The 16975-nt window shown below is 45.5% G+C and overlaps 1 protein-coding gene across 1 annotated transcript in view; it reads right to left on the minus strand.

Annotated features, from left to right (window-relative positions):
• KANK4 (KN motif and ankyrin repeat domains 4) overlaps positions 1-16131 on the minus strand; it is a 56014-nt gene extending 39883 nt beyond the window's left edge. The window contains exon 1 of the mRNA XM_019489157.2: positions 16052-16131. The gene's annotated coding sequence lies outside the window, so the exon portion shown is untranslated. The remainder of the gene's footprint in view (positions 1-16051) is intronic.
• Between the last annotated feature and the right edge of the window lie 844 nt (positions 16132-16975).

The following is a 16975-nucleotide window of genomic DNA, read 5'->3' on the forward strand; positions in this document are numbered from 1 at the left end:
AATGAAATGACTGCATTACCTTAAAAATAATATTGATGGGTACAAACAGCAGTGGCAACTCAAACATGGCAACACTGTGCTCTGGCACAAGAACAGAAAGTGGAATGACTGATGAACAAGGAGCCAGGCATTTTAGCAGCTCTGACAACCCCACCTAGCCTACATTGCGTTGTTAAATCCACAGGCACCCTCCAGCGCTGCTGTGACAAACTTGTGTTGTCTTACTCCTCTTTTTGCAGTCCATTCAAATCCAACTTCCAGCATGCTTTATTTTGTTGCTACGGCCTGCATATTTTGTTGAAATGCATTGGTATGCTCTACCAATTTATTCTGTTTGAGGATATTCATAGGTGTTTGTCCTTTCTTATGTGGTTGTATGTTCAATATTCAATATCGATAATTAAAACAATACATCATAGACGTCTCAATACAGTTGGGCGGAATTTTTCAGTTATATTTTTCCTTTTAAAACACCCAGAAATCTGGTCTTATTCTGAGCATTTCTTCCTCAGATTCTCTTAGCTAGGAATGGGATTCACTCCAGCTATTTCACTCAGCAAGGGGCCATCTACACAAGCAACAAATGGGACGTGTTTTAAACTCTACCACTCTTGCAGGCTTAAGATGGACACTTTTGTCCAATATGATTTCACAGCCTGAGCCTGCTCTTGAAGTGAGGTACCTAAGTTGCCCAAATTGTTATACTTTTCTTTCACAGTGCAAGAGAACGGGCATGGCGGTGCTGTTGGGGACAGTGGTCCCATCTTTAGATGGTTGTTTAGTGGTTAGACCACTCACCCAGAAGTGAGACCTCCTTGGTTAAAGAGGGTTCAAACCCAGGACTCCCACGTTACACCACCAGGCCAGAGCTCGCTGCCCATCCTTCCTGATGAAGCGGACCTACTGTGCAAGAAGAATTCAAGACTTTTGGGGAAATTCACCAGTTCTGTGGACTTTCCATCAACTAAAAGGTCAAGGATTTAACTGCCTAAATTCTGCCATAAGTCCTTGGGTCCTTTTGTGGATCTAGACCCAACTCCCTGAGGCCCCACTGCAACTAATCACTTCAGCATAGACCCAAGTCTGCTCCTATTGAGCACATGAGGGTCTAGACAAATCTTCTGGCAGGAGGGCAACTAACTTATTGCATGAGTTGCACGGTGCTTGATAAATTTGTGAAAGATATTAAATGACTGCTTTAGCTGGGAATTAGACTCAACAGACTCAGGACCGGAAAGAACCAATATCTCTTAGGTTTCTATGTACTATGTCCCATTGAAGCCAATGGGATATAAGCATGTCTAAAGCTGATATACTCAGAAGTGCTGTGCTGATTAGGGATGGCTTGCCAGTTGGGGCCTGTGGCAGGATTTCATCCAGATAAGGAATTTGCCTGGGAAGGGTCTGAGGTAGGGTGAAGGATTTGGCCAAGTGTCTGCTGCATATGTGGAGGTCTCAGGGGACGTGCCGGTGTCATGTGCAGTAAAATTCCACCATCTGCTTGTAGACAGATGTAAAAACTGAACTGCAGGAAAAACAGAGGCTGAAGTTTAACCCCAAACGGTTGTGTATTTGTACTGCGTGTTGCAGTTTTTTGGAGAGAAGCAGCTACGTTAGTCTGAAGTTAGGAGAAGGCAAGATAGATATTGCACCTTACAGACTAGCTAAGATGTTTAAAGAGCATAAGCTTTTGTGAACTCAAGCTCACTTCATTAGATGCTGTGAAAGGAAAGCACTTCAACCAGTTGTTCTCTTGTGCGTCACTCCTTAAGAGCATGGAGTTTGTTACCTGATGGTTAAGATGCCCTGACAATTGCATTCAGCTGTCTGCCTCTTGCTCTCGGCTTGGCTGCCAGCACTGATACTCATCTCAATTGTTTATAAGGAGCACTTGTCAATGAAAACACTCAGAATATTGTTGCTTATAGAGAGCGGGGTCATGCAATATATTACAGAGTTGACGTTAAAGAGCAGCTTTGGCCACACTGAATTTGCTGCACAATGGTGATTTTAAATCTGTGTATTTAGCCCAAATGCTGCCATGCAGTACAGTAAGATCTTAGATCATTTGCCATGTATGGAGCAGCTATGTAAGTTAAAATGCCTCAGAAAGGAATTTAACTCTCATTTCTGGATTTCTGTTTTTCTATTTGTGAACTTGCGTAGCATGTTGGTTTAAATCCCCTGGTCTTGGCTTTTCTTATCCCACACCAAAAAAGGGAAAAGTCAGCAAAGGAAAAAAGAGAAAGAAAATAGTAGATTCAAGTACTTCAAGGCCTGAATATAGATGACGAGATCTTAAAGCTGAAATTGAGCTACAGGCTGCCCATGAAAACGTCGGGGTAGAAGGAAGATGAAAGAAGAAAGCTATTATGATCTTTCTTCTGTCCTCATGTGTCCAGCAAAGCCTAGGAAACAGCAGGAGAGAGGATTGGCCAGAAGACATACTGGATTTAACACAACTCCTGGGTTGTCTCCATGGGTGGGTTCCAGGTGCCGCTAAAGACAACTGCTTAAAGCTGCTTTCCCCCATCTGCTAGAAACCCAGAGGGAGAGCATGGAGGGCCCACACCACCTGTTCTGCCTTATGATGAATCTGCTGCCGGGAAAGGAGGCCAGTCTGACGCAGAGAGATGTCATGTAAACCATCCTGTGCCAACTATCTATGAGGAATCCAGTCCTTAGTGTTTCGAGTGCTACCAAAAATTGCTCTATCTAGGCGGTCTGCTTGATTACACAATAAACCAGCAGAGCTATTGTTACAAGCAGACACACCAAGAATATGTATGGCCTCTCAGGGAATATTTGTTACACATATTTTCAATTCTATTTAGATATGCGGAGAAAAAAAATAATGCATTTCCAATCTGTTGAGTTCAGCAGCACAGGAGGGAAGTCAACTGTGCAGTAAACTCAGATGAGCTGAAGTACAGAACAATGCGCAGCCAGGGAGAGGCAAGAACAGGAATTTCACTTCAGGGAGGAAAAAGAAAAAGCTTGAAACATAGTGTTGTTATGTAAAACATAGCCTGGTTAGAAACAGCCCTTCGTTATGACTTTAGGTTTTAAAAACTGGAAATAACTTAGTTTTCCTGCCTAAGAGTCATCTTCATCAATGTTACTACTACGTACCACGGTCCAAAACGTACAAACAACCCGGGTTCCTTTTCTAGGACACTTCCAACCTAAGGCCCCAAGCCAACAAGTACTTACACACATGCTTAAGATTACTTAAGAGACCAGTACTTATGCTTAAGAGAATACCATCAATAGCAGCACTGAAATCAATGAAATTACTCCTGGTAGGGAAGTTAAGCAGGCATGTACGTGTCTGCAGGGCACGTATGAAGATTATAAAGGGATGCAAGAGGATAACAAAATGAGATTCAACTTGGAAAAGCACAAGCTGAAGAATATTAATCCATACATTTAGTGAGAGATAGAAACTCATTATCAGAAAAATAGTGGCCAACTGGAAGAAGTTCAAAGAAGAGTGACAAAAATATTTAGGAGGTTAAAGGAAACTGCTTTCAAGGAAAGATTAAAAGTGTTATATTTAGCTATGTATGACAAAGTGAGGGGATGTATATTTGGAAACTAAAGCTATGGCATAATTAAGCTACTGTGTTTCAGCAGTTGCATCATATCAGTCGCATCGATGCCCTATTTTGAGGAGCGGTACCTCTCTCAAAGGGTGAATTTCAGCCTTAAAGAATGCGATTTCACAATGCCAGCACATAACATCAATGCACCAGGAGTTTCTGGTCACCTGTGAATGTACAGTGGAATTCAGGACAATAGTTTGAACCGTTGTGTTCTGCGTGCCTGGCAGACGACCACTCTGCAATCCCAATATGCACCACTGTGACTTGGGTGGCAGCCTCGGAGTAGAAGACATTCAGCTTGTGCTTTTGGTACACTAGGTCCCAGAACTATTTACTTTCTGTCGATGTTGTGATCTTATCTTTTCTCCACTTTCACTGCACTTTTAGGGATGGGATTATCTAGGGATATTTTTTTTTCTGAAGTAGTGGCATAAATTGGGTATATATGGATGTGCGCTCCGCTGTCGGCCTGCAATCTTGATATTGTAAACCAGGAGTGGCTAACTGGCAACATGGGTGTCACAAGTGGCATAGGAAGCCTCTGCATGTGGCATATGGCAAATTGGTGAGAGGACAAGGTAGATGGAGCAGGAAGCAGAAAGAAGAGCAGTATCTTGGTCAGGGAGCAGAAAGTTGAGCACCAGATCAGGTAAGGGAAAGAGATTGGAGAGGCACTAGGGGAGGGTACAGGGCCAAATTGTGGCATGCCTGCCAGAAACATTGACCCCTACTGCTGTAAGCCATCACCACCACCAAATCATGGGACAGGATCACCTGCTGAGTTCTATCTTTAAGGCATTGCAATAAATTAATATAATTAATGTGAAGGGTGAAAACTCCAGAGAGAAATGAACTAATTCAAGGGGTATAATCAAGGGAAAGAAAACAAAATGAAGAAAAGTGATAGGAGGCTGAACTTTCTGCAGGTGAAAGATCAATTTGTCCACTGAATAATCTTCCTCAGGGAAGCCACAGAAGCCATATGGGAAAAAGACCCAGGGAATGTGCAACATGGAAGAGAAACCTAAGGGGTCAGGGAGGTTAGGGGTTTGACCACATAGCCCAAATAACCAGACCCAAATTAAGAGAGCACTCTTCATTAGGGGGAATTAGGGAAAATAAAATTAGGGATTAGGGAGACTAAAGAGAGATTTAGGAAGAATAAAAGTGATTTTAAAAGCTTCCCAAAAATCTGCATCAGGTGCAGAGCCAAGAGCTTAGAGCTGAGGGCTAACAGAACCAAGACTCGGTAGCCAGCACGTTGAATATCAGATGTTTGCTAAAAACAAGCAAGTGTCACTTTACTTGGGTCTATGCATAAAAAAAAAGAAATGTAGTTGCCAAGTACTTAACTGAAATAAATCTGGCTGCTAAATAATAAACCCCAGTTTAATTAATCAATCAAACACAATTGTTTTCAGAATCATTTATGACACTCCCGAAGTCTTTGGGCATTTAAATGTCCATTTAAAAGGATGGCAACAATAAAGTTACACCGCTATCAGTTTTACTAAAACTCCTGTTTCATAAATATAGTTAATTCCTTGTCAGCATTTCTATTAAAAAGAGAAATACAAGGCAAGACACAGGGGCATAATAAATCCATAGTCTTCCCTTTTCCATAGCTTACCAGGACAGGGGAAAAAAACAGATTTCCATCCTCCCTCCCCCCCTCCCCCCCCCCAATTCCTTGCTAATTGGCTTAGTTTTTTTCTGACAAAAAAGTGATCTTATAAAAAACTGTGACCAATGCTTGCAATTTCATTGTGAGTCTTGTAATATTTAGTGTTTTACTTGCAAGTCACGTGGCTGCAGAGAAAGAACTAGGAAATGGAAAAGCTACATGCGTCAAATACAGACAGCAAACTAAAGAACGTAATACTTTTATTATTCATATTTTAGTCTTTTACGTGGGGGCTGGGGTGGCATGGGTGCTAAAGTGCACAGCTGGCAGGCCAGAGGTTGCACATTTGAGGTCATAGCAGAAGTGCTCGTGGCATGGCCCTGTCAGCTTTGAATGAATCTCTGAATTCTGCTAAATACCTTGTCACAAGGAAGAATTTCAAGCCAGCCTCGTGAATGTGGAGGGGGACCAATGATTCTTAAAAATTTGTGGTTGTCAACACAGTAAATCTAGACATGCCAAACTCATCTTTTCCTTTGGAGAAGTTTTTGTTTTACTGGAATAGAGGAATCTCATCAAACAAATCTCTGAGACAGGGCCCAGCACCAGCTCACTGCAGCCAACCGCTGGTGATGACCCACCATCAGCATCTCAAAGTAACCCACCTGGCATCTCCTCTAAGTCCGTGGCTGTGTCCCCACATGCAGCCACGTGCGGCTTGTGGCATCAAAAGGCGCATACGCAGAATGTTAAAATGTGGCCCGTGCTGCAAATCTGCAGCATGGGGGCAAAATTTACTACTGGGATTTCCTGGTAGAAACCCCCACCCCCCTCCAAAAAAAAATGGCACATGCTACAATAGGCGGCTTGGTCCAAATGGAGGCTTGGTCATCCAGGGAGATGATCTGGCTGGTGGCCAAAGCATCTCCACTCCATTTGTGCCCTGGCTGCTCTAGCATGATGGGAGCCAGGAGGAGCTGGGAAAGGGCAGTTTCCCCAAAGCGGGACACAGTGTCCCGTAACAAAGTGCATGTGCAGGGTCATGCACTGCATTACAAAGTAGCAGCACATTTTTGTACCACTAATATTTGTGCCCACACAAGCATGGACATTTGTTGCCCTCGGACAAGTAGCAGTGGCATACCTTGTGCCCCTGCTACTTGTCCCCAGGGAACACCTGTGCCACGTGCCCTCTGGCATGCAGCAGGTTACCCCAGGGGGTGTAGGGGAGGCTGGGGCCAGCAACTGTGCTGGCCCCAGCAGCTTTACTTAGGGGCCTTGGGGAGCTGTAGCCATGGCACTCCTGCAGCTGGGAGCTTGGCTGGCCAGGCTCCAGTTTTGGGTGGAACATGCTGCCACTGCATGCACCACCCTGCTTCTTTTTTTGGCATGGGTTTTTTTGACCCCAGAATTTTCTGGGTCAAAACCACCCTGCCACGCTGCAAGGTAGCAGTGCGGGGAATGCCTGCATGTGCAGTGTGTGGCGCCGCAAACAGGTCTGCAGTACCACAAACTGCATGCTCGCGCTCATCTGGATGCAGCCTCTGATTGCAGGTATAGCTGTAGCTACTGGAGGCTTTACATCAGCACATGTAACAGCAAGATTTAACCACAAGCAGTCAAGCCTCTGACTGTTCTCAGCCTCCTATCTGATTGATAGGACAAGGGAAGAGAAAAGACATTTTTAAAATTATAACCACAACAACCCTAGCTCCATGGCTTAGTGACCGGTGGGTCCTCAGCTTGGTCCTGGGATTTTATATCGGGGTGGGTGAAAACATCTGGCTTAGCAGTCCCTGTTGGCAGCTCAACAGATGGCTCTCAAGGGACCACCTGATGGATCCTCAGTGTTTTAAGCCTCCATTGGCTGCACAGAAGACAGGCTCCAGCCCTATCATTGGGGTCTCTTGGTTTATTCTAAGGGCATGTACCCTCCTTTCTAGCATCCTCCCATGAGTACTGGCCCTTCCAATGCAGTTTCAAATACATCCACTTCCCAGAATCCCAGTGAAGATTTTGCAGTCCTGTTTACAATTTACTTTTTGGGAGTGATAGACATAAGCAGCAGACATGGAGAGGCTCAGAGCAGAGTTTCTGATCCCTTAAGCACTTAAAGGAAAAGCACAAGAGTTTATGAATCTTTATTAATGCAACCCTCCCTCCCTGCAAACATGCCACCACTCTTCCCAAATGCAATGCCCCTGGCAGTCCCAGAGGGGCTATCTGCATTTAGGAAAGAAGGCAGGTGGGTAGCTTATCTTTGACTTACCTGACCTTGATCTGTCCTGAAGCCAAAACCAGCTCTTCCCAGTTACAAAAGCAGGCCTGGCTTCCAGTATGTTTCTGCAAGTCTTTCCCCAGTTAGGTTTTGTGAAAACTCCCCTTCATCACCTCCATCTCTCTGTTTTCTTGCTGGTACGTTTCTGTTAGGAGGAAGTCCATTCCTGGCTGGAATAATCCTCTTGTCCCAGGGGGATTCACTTTGATGAGGTGATCACTGAGTTCTGCTGCTTCTCAGCTGACAGAGGTGACCTAACCACACCACACCGTGGTGGGTTCCCAGGGGCGTTCAGTGCAACAGCAGTCTTCACAGTGACCACAATTTCAAAATATTATCCAGGATGTGAGTCATTCCTTAAATCAATACAGGATGTTATACTGTCTGCATATTAGGAGGATATTTTTTACTTGGTTTGGTAGTGGGAGCAAATGGTGTGACTATACCACCTGTGAACAACCAGAGGCTCACTAGTCTTTCTTTCTCCTTTATGTGGAGGAAGAGACAAGAACAAATGTGTGCTGTAGCAAACACAAATTACAACAGGCTCTGCCACCTGTGCCCAAACAGTCTGCCATAGAGCAGAGAGAAAAGGGAGGGCAATCTGGTACCGCAGTTTCGCAGCCGATCAGGTGAACCATATGAACAAAGAAGAGCTATACAGAACTAAGTGTTATGGTTGTGTTGGAGTGAATTAGATAATGAGTTTGGTCATGTAAACTCACGACAAACTGCGAAGGAAGTCAGTTTGGCTGCTTGTACATCAGAGTCTTCAGCACGGATGCTGGGCTTTCGTGAACTTGCCAGTCTAGAAAGCAAGCTAGGATGAACCAGCCAACCAGTGTGGTCTAACCGCCTGAGAACTGGCATAAGGAGTAGGAGCTCCTAATTCTAACCCCACTTCCAACACTGAGCTGTGGGCAGCCGGTCTGCTTCAGTTACCCTGTTAGGGGAGTTAGGGGAGGTGGCCAATAATGCTTCTCCACCATGCTTCCCAGGGCAATTGTTTAGACAAAACAAACATCCAAATATTAACTAATCAAAGTATCCCTTTGTAGCAACTGTTAGTAGCAGTTTCTAAAAGCTAATAGTGTCCTTCCCACCAAAATCCCCATTTCCCCTTGGCTGCATAATGAGGTGTCTGCAATCAGCAATTCTGCACTAGTTGCTGGTTTTAAGTTTTCCAAAACAATTCTTTTCCAGAACAATAGAAGTTACCAGGAAGTTCACACAATAATTTTTTGTTTCCTCTTTTTTGCCCTTTAACATCTTTTTGATCTGGATGTTACTAAAAACAGGACAGCCACCGAAGGGACTAAGGTTTGGCAGGTTTTCCTTCCCCCAAGTTGCCTTGCAGCCTCTCAGATTGAAAGTTGACATGCTAACTATTTTGCTTTTCTTCCCCCCTGGAAAGTTATTTCTCTCCTTGCTGGTGATATGTTTTGCACAGCTGGACTTGCAATGTGTGTACCGGACATGCTCTGAATCACTTGCCGCACAGACTAACATTCCACTGGCCACAGCAATTCCTTCACGGACACCTCCCAGCACAACCACTTGGCATGGGGAAGGAGAAGGAATCTCTTGTAATGCAGGCTATTTTTTTAGGAATTCATGACTATTCACCTTGTCACAACCCACCCCAATAGTAGTAATAATTTGGAGTTTAGAGTGCCTCCCACAAAGACATTTGCCCCAAGTTTGACGTGACTGACCTGGTGTTCAGTGTCAGGTAATAGCTGTATTCATTTACATCATTCTCATCATTGTATGGGTTATATTATGTTACATTATGCTGTCTGTATACATGCTTATGATTTGGAGTTGTAGTTTAATGAAAAGTTGCAGCTAGGCCTTTATTTAAAAGCTGTTTCTATGGCAAAGGAACAGAGGGAAGGTGAAGTAATAAGGATCACTGGCTTATAGCAAGAACAATTGCCACTCCTAAATACAGGCAGAACGGGCTGTTATTGGGATGGGTACCCAAGGTATTGTGTCTGCCTGTAATGGGAAAAATCACCCCCACAATAATGAAGACTATTAGAGAGGGGAACTTTAGGTGTCCCAGGAAGGAAAGGATTTCTAGAGAATTTCATCAAAAGAAGGTGAACAAAAGTGACTTTGAGGTTTTTTGGGAGCTTTCTTTGAGGCAGTAGTGGTCTCTGGATCAACTCACCCTCCACGTGAGTCTATATGTCTCCAGCCATCGGGGACTGGCAGACTCAGCAGGAAGTTTAGAAATGGATAAGACACTCCAAAGATGGTGCTGTAGTCAGGAAAGACGGTAAGAAATTTTATCTGGTTTTGTGTACTCTGCCTTACAACTATATGGTCAGTTGTTCTTGTGTCATTCTTTTCTCCTATAGAATAAAGCCTTTCATTTGTTGTTACCTTACTGTTTGCCCATGGTAAAGCATGATCTCAGGGCAAGTGATATTCCAAACCAGCCCTTTCTACGGAAGAGAGGGACCCAGAGTTTGTTAACACCTCAAGGGGAAACTAGCTGGAGCTAGCAAAGATTCACTGTCCGCAGCTCGCTGTGGGGTCCAGTATAAGTGCAGTGGAGTTGAAGCTTGCAGGAGTAAGGAGTTATCCCGAGGCAAACCTTGGTCTGCTCCTTGGGACAGCGGGGAGAAACTTGGGGCTCTGGGGAGACCCCCACATATGGCATTGTGACACACCTCATCCCTCATTTAGAGTTATTATGACTTGATCCTGCTCACACAGCAGCGTAAGCGGAATTAAACTAGTTTTAAATTTTGTTGAATCAGAATCAGGCTTGATTCTGATCAGAATCAGAACTAGTTTGTCCTGCACATTATTACTTTGAGTAATGGTCCAAAACATATAAGTAAGTCATTAAAAGATGCAGGCAACATTAACTTGGAACTGCTAAATTCCGATTACCTTTTCAGGGAATGTGTGCCCTTCTCTGATTCAGCCTAATGCACAAGAGAGCACACATCTCCATCTTGTAGCTAAATTCAGTCCCTCAAAAGGTAGGACTCATGGGAGCAATAGCACTTAAAGGATACACAGGCACTGTCTAGAGTAGCGTAAATAGGGGTGGGCAAGCAGGGCCCCAGGGGCCGGCTTAGAAGAGCTGCCGCAATGGAGGCCCCTGGGAGTCTTTGCTGCAGGAGCAGCTAGGGGTAAGCAGACAGCAAAGGGGCGACAGCAGCTGGGTTCCTTCAGTTCCCAGGGTGGGCAAGACTGACTGCCTTGACCTCTTCACACATACACACATCCTCTGTCATTTAGCAATCTTCCCCCTCCGCAGCAGGGTTTTGCCCAGCGTGCAAAAATTGGTTAGTTAGGCCTCTGTCTCTGTCCTGCATACTGCTCATGCTACGCAAACTGGACGGGTTGGAAGGGCTACACCAACAATTCTAAAAAATATCTTTCACTTTCAATCAGGGATTAAACGTGCTGCAGCCGACCACGAAATGTCCAGGAAGCAAAATATAGTTACCTGGCCACGTTCATAGGATCATCAGAAAGTAGGGCTGGAAAGGACCTCACAAGGTCATCTAGTCCAGCCCTCGCTCAAGGCTGGATCACCCCTCACTGAACCATCTCAGTCAAGTATCTGTCCATCCATAATGGTGTCTAGTCATACTGATGATTAAAACTCGCTAACCATGCTAAGGGTACTGTTTTATTTAGCAATGTATTGCGCTCAGTGGCTATACAGGTGGACATGGTACTCTTGCCTGGCACACAACAGTTTGCCCTTTTCCTAGGCCTTGCCTTTTAGCTTGGGCTGAATAGCACAGCTCAAACTAATGAAGGGATCTCAGTGCCCAGAGTGACCCAAGTGCCAGGAGCTCCAATGCTGGAGCTCACAGGAGTACAGGGAGCAGCAACACCCCAACTGCTGGGGCCCCACCACCCTAACTTGTCGGGGTGCCAGTGCTCCCTGCACCCAGTATGACAGTCTGCTCAGAGCCCATGGCTAAAAAGGAGCAGAGGGAACAGAGCCACAGGTGTTCCCATCCCCTGTTGCACCCCTGGCTGGAGACCTGGCTGCAACATCCAGCCATGGCAATTTTGAAGTGCACCAGTGGGGAGGGAAGGAAGCAACAGGGGCTGAATGCGTCTTGCAGCTGAAGCGCTATGTGTTTTAAATGTTTCTAAGCTGGAGACATTTCAAATGGTACATCCATTTCCACCCTAAGGGACATTCTTGTTTTCTCCAAGGGCTACTCAAGACAGTTAGCATTTATCTTGCATTAAAATTGCCTAAAGATCACCAGGCTGGACTCCGATTCATGGTCAACAATAGCCTAAAAAAAGAATAAGCAAGAATTTTGAACATAAATTAGACAAGTTAAAAGCCCAGCCACTGAATGCATGTCAGTGACGTGCCAAAGAGACCATGATGTTATTTATGACACATTTAATTGTGCCTTGTAATTTGAGTAAAATGACTGTTTTGCTGGGGGATTTGTTATGATACACTATTTAAGCACCTGAGATGCTTGAAAAGGAAGTTATAATTGAAGTCTTTAAGGTTTCTTTAGGCATTCTATTTTGTTAGAGAGTCTGGAAATATTTAAGTTAAGCCTCTTAAAGACTAAAGTAAATGTATACAAAATGGAGAATTTTTCATGCAGTACATTGAACATGAGGGCTCCCAGAAGGGGCTGTATGACTCAAACAAAGTTTGGGTTTGCAAGTCTGTGTTAAAGATACCGGTTGGTATGTTTAACTCACAGTCAAAAAAATTATCTAGTATTTGTGGACAAATGTTGCTTGCTGTTCAAGAACAAAGAAGTGTCAGTAACTGAGCTAGCATGTGGAGAGCTTAATGGAAAAAGCAGCTCAGAATATCCTTTTCTGACATGTGGGCCCAAATTTGGAATGCCAAAGACCTCTCCGCAGTCTTATTAAGGATGGATTTGGCACATAAAACTTTGTAGTAAAAATGTTGTTTTGAAACTGTTTGACAGGCATATCATAGGAGGGCAACCTGAACTCCTAGTTTAGGGTAACAGTTTTGTTAATAAGCTCTTATAAGTATGGCACCATTGTTGCAAAGGATCCTATAATGCTTTGGAGTTTAATGGAATACAGGGGCTGTGGACAGGTGTTATATTTGTACTACTATATGTACTCCATGTGTACAGGATGTACAGAGGTGCCCCCTGCCTGTGGTGCTACAAAAATTGTGAAAGTGCTATAAAAATGCTCTTGAATGGAACAGGAACTTCTCTGTAGCTCTGTGTATTGTACTGCCACAAGTAATGTGTGCAAAGTTACCTGTGGTGCTGGGGGGTTCCCAGTCTCCCCACCACCCCTAGGCAGGGAGGGAGGGAGAGCAGCTGCACTGGGCTCAACAACAGCTTGATGCTCCCACACCCAGCGGTTAGTGATGAGGAGCAGAGCTACAACCCAGCCAGGAGTAGGGGTTGCAGCTTTGTTCATCACAGCAGTATGGAGCCGTGTGTTGCGGTGGCACTGACAGCCTGCCTGTTTCCTTGGCAGGGGAGAGAGCAGGCTGTCACTCTCTAGGCTCCCTTCCCTGGGGGGCTGGTAGGGGAACCTGCTACTGCCCCAGTGCTGGAGAGCATGCCTTTGCAACAACTTTGTAGCACTCCAGCTTGGAAGGCCATCAATGAGTGTGTACACCCCGCTGTAGCACTGTATATTTGTAGCACTATACAGTACTGCATCATTTGCAGCACTACAAATGCATGTCTGTCCATGGCCAGGGTTGAAACCACCCACCACTAAAACATAGCCATCACTGAACAGCAGACATCCTGATAGCACAAAACAAGATGATCATTTTGGGAATGAGAAAAGAAGAATATCTCTTTTATCATTTAAATTTTTGGGAGGACTAGAATATAACACTACTATAATGGACCAAAACACCAGCATTAACAGTCCTCCATTCCCAGGTGAGAGGGAAGGCTGTACTTAGTATCATTTGCTATCTCTTCTAAGAAATAGGATGAAGTGTTTGTTTTTGTCAAGCTAATTCTTGATGCGGTCTGCAATGCTGGCCCACAAGATTGGGAAATGTAAAATGTGAATCGCAGCTAAAAATGTCAAATGAGCCTAGAAGAGTTAGGTGTCAAAGTCCTGTTGGCTTTGGGTGTCTAAATGTCATTGGCTCCTCTGAAGATCCCAGCCTTGTTTGTGACTTATCTGATCTTCTGCACACGCTGAGTCCACAGTCCGATCTGAGTGTCCCCCTGGATGTTCACAGTCATCGGACAGAGCCGCCTAAGAAGCAGCCTCTTCCTCTGCAAGAGCTGCCTTCTGCCAGCCCAGCACAGCGAAACAGTGAGCAAAGAAGGAGAATCTTGTTAATGCAGGAGACAAAGCTCTCACGGTAACTGAGGTTTCATGAGAGAAGAGAAGAGACTAACTGACCGCAGCTTTTACATCTTCCAGAACTCTTTTTTTGGACTTAACTTTTCCTCCTGTAGGGAAAAATTCTTTCACGCAGATGTACATCCACGCCACCCATTCATTCAAATAAACAGTCATAAACAATCCACTTTGGCTAAATCAAGTTACTTCTCCCATAGGCTTGGAAAGAAGAGGGAGATTAACATTGATGTTTCTATTTGTAAATATTTGGGAGTGCTCAGGTACTGGAGTGATGGGGCAATGTAAGCACCCAGACAGACAGAAATAAGCTTGGTTTTTATCCACCATTCTTCACACGCAATTATTTGACAAATACTTTATGTGAGCATTTTTCAGGCCATGGAGTTGTTGCAAATTAGTGGTTAATCTTCCAGATTGTCATCTCTGTCTGGAAAATATTTTTTGAAATATCGCTGCCACTGCTACTAATAATCCATCATAAATTTGAGGTCATGACTGCTTTCATTGGTAAGTGGTTTTAGAAACACCATTTTCAGTAGGTTTATTCCACATGCAGCTCACAGCAGAGGAAAGATTAAATGTACATGGGCACGTAGCTCTTTCTCCTTATGTCTTATTTATCTGCCCTCAAAGGCATATAGTTTGGGCCTGATATTTGAAGTGTTTGTTCCCTATAAGGGCTAGATTTTCTACAGGGTTGGCACCTACTAGCTAACTGAAGGTTTCATTCTTTTGAAAATCTAAATCTCTGTGTTTGCTGAAGGGAAGAATACACAGGAAAAACCGCTACTGTTACATCATATGTGCTTGATTGCTATTATTTCTTGTATCTGTAAGGCTTAAAGACTCCCCATAAGATCAGAGTCCCATAGTGCTAGACACCAAAAAATAAAAGTACAACCCTTATTCTAAAATACTTATGGTGCCAAGGTACCCTCCTGCCTTCCTCTCCGGGGCAGTGAAGGCAGTTTCAGATGTTCAGAGTAACTGTACTGCAACTCTCATCCCACCTTCTGCCATCACCATTTCACCCAGCACAAGCTCACCTATGCTCTTTTGATGCCCCGGTTACTCTCCATTGCCAGAGGTCTCGCAACAGGCGGGATAGCCCAAACAGGGTTTGTTGTGAGACCTCTTTAATCATAGTTTTTATTTCCAAAGTGCAGTTGTTTTACTCACTGGACTTGAGATACCCAATGTGTGGCAATCACAGGGAGGGAAATGTCACAAAGTAGATGACTCACAATCATTCAAGTCTGCTCTAAATACATTGGTCTTACATCAGCCTGGCTCAAGAAGACTGATTTACGTGCGACTCAGATCTGCACGTTTTCTTTTATCCCAGTGCAGTAACAGGTCACAAGCAAGTAAGTCCTACTTGCAGGAAGCTAACTTGTTGGCAGGGTGGCAACATTGTGGAATTGCTGGTAAGAAAATATAGTCAACGTTATGGTGGAGACATGTTTCCACGATATTCTGTTTACTACAAAAGAAACAGGGAATCACTTTTGCATAGGAGTCAATTATTCCTTTGGCCCTTAGACCGTAGGGGTAAGCGGACGCCGCCAAGTAACCTGAGAACAGCATCCAGGTTATCTTTGCAAAGAAAATAAAAAGTGTATTTAACTTTTTTTAAATTCTAGACCCAGGCAGAAATAGCTCTGTTTTCAAGAAGTTGCTTTTAACCCTGAGGCTGCAGCAGGAGAAGGGGAACGCATATCTGACTTAGGAGCCGGGCTAGTTTCTGTCCCTAGAGAGCAACAGTTGAAACCAGTGGCCCGGGTGAAAGGGGAAAGTAAGCACTCAGCGCTGGTGCCAGGAGCGCTGGGATTGCTCTCTCGCGGGCTCCCCTCCGCACGCGCACGCACACGCACACGCACACCCCCACGGCCAGCATGCAGGATGGGTGCACGCGTGCAACGAGAGACTGAGCGAGATGGAGAGATGATGTGACTACACACACACACACACACACACACACACACACACACACACACACACGCCTCGCGGAGGCGATAGCTTTCATCAGAACAGCCAGGTTTTTGCAAACTTGCAAACATCAGGCTGGTCTAATACAAGATTTCCCACCGGTACCACGGCTCCAGCCGGGTCGGGATGAGACGCAATGCCAGCACCGTGATGTCAGCGGGAGGTGCTGTGACGCGATGAGCACGCCGCGATGCCCGTCCCCTGCCCTACCTGCGCGCCGGTCCGGCTCGGCTCTCCGCCGCGGCTCCGGCTCCGGCTCCGGCTCCAGCCCCGGGGCAGCGCGCGGGAGCCGCCCCGCCCGCCCCGCCCCGGCCGGAGCAGCCCGCCGCTGGTGTGACGGGAGCCGCCCGCAGCGCCGCGCAGGAGCCGCAGGAAAGGGTGGGGGGAAAAAAAGCAATGCAAAGAAGCGGTGCCATTCCCATTTTACAGATAGGGCAACTGAGGCACGGCACAAAAGCCTGACTCCAGCCTGTACCTGCTCCGCGCTGTCACCTGTGCCGAGCAACCAGCAAGTGGGGCTGGGATGAGGCCTGCTATGTGTGGCAGCACGGGGGGGACGTTTAGTACCGGTGGGGGGGTAAAAATAATGATCATAATAATTGGAGAATAGGGGGGGAAATTACCATTACCCTTTTTATCTGCATCTGGCCCTAATCTTCAGTGACTTTAGCAAGAGAAATGCACCCTGGATGAACCTGGCCATAGGTGACACATTGCGGGGCACGTGCTGAAGCTGCTGCCGGCTTCTGCAGGCTGTTTCATAGATTTCATAGACATTAGGGCTGGAAGGGACCTCGGAAGATCATCGAGTCCAGCCCCCTGCCCAAAGGGCAGGACGTCAGCTGGGGTCATAGGATCCCAGCAAGATAAGCATCCAGTTTCATCTTGAAGGTGTTCAATGAAGGCGCTTGAACCACCTCCGGTGGCAGGCTGTTCCAGACCTTGGGGGCTCGGACAGTAAAGAAATTCTTCCTTATGTCCAGCCTGAAACGATCTTGTAGTAGTTTGTGACCATTCGTCCTCGTCATCCCTTGGGGCGCTCTGGTGAACAAACGTTCCCCTAGATACTGGTGATCACCCCTGATAAACTTGTAGGTGGCCATCAGATCACCCCTGAGCCTGCGCTTTTCCAGG

The sequence above is a fragment of the Alligator mississippiensis genome, chromosome 5 (assembly GCF_030867095.1).
Source record: "Alligator mississippiensis isolate rAllMis1 chromosome 5, rAllMis1, whole genome shotgun sequence".
In the NCBI taxonomy this organism is placed as follows: domain Eukaryota; kingdom Metazoa; phylum Chordata; order Crocodylia; family Alligatoridae; genus Alligator; species Alligator mississippiensis.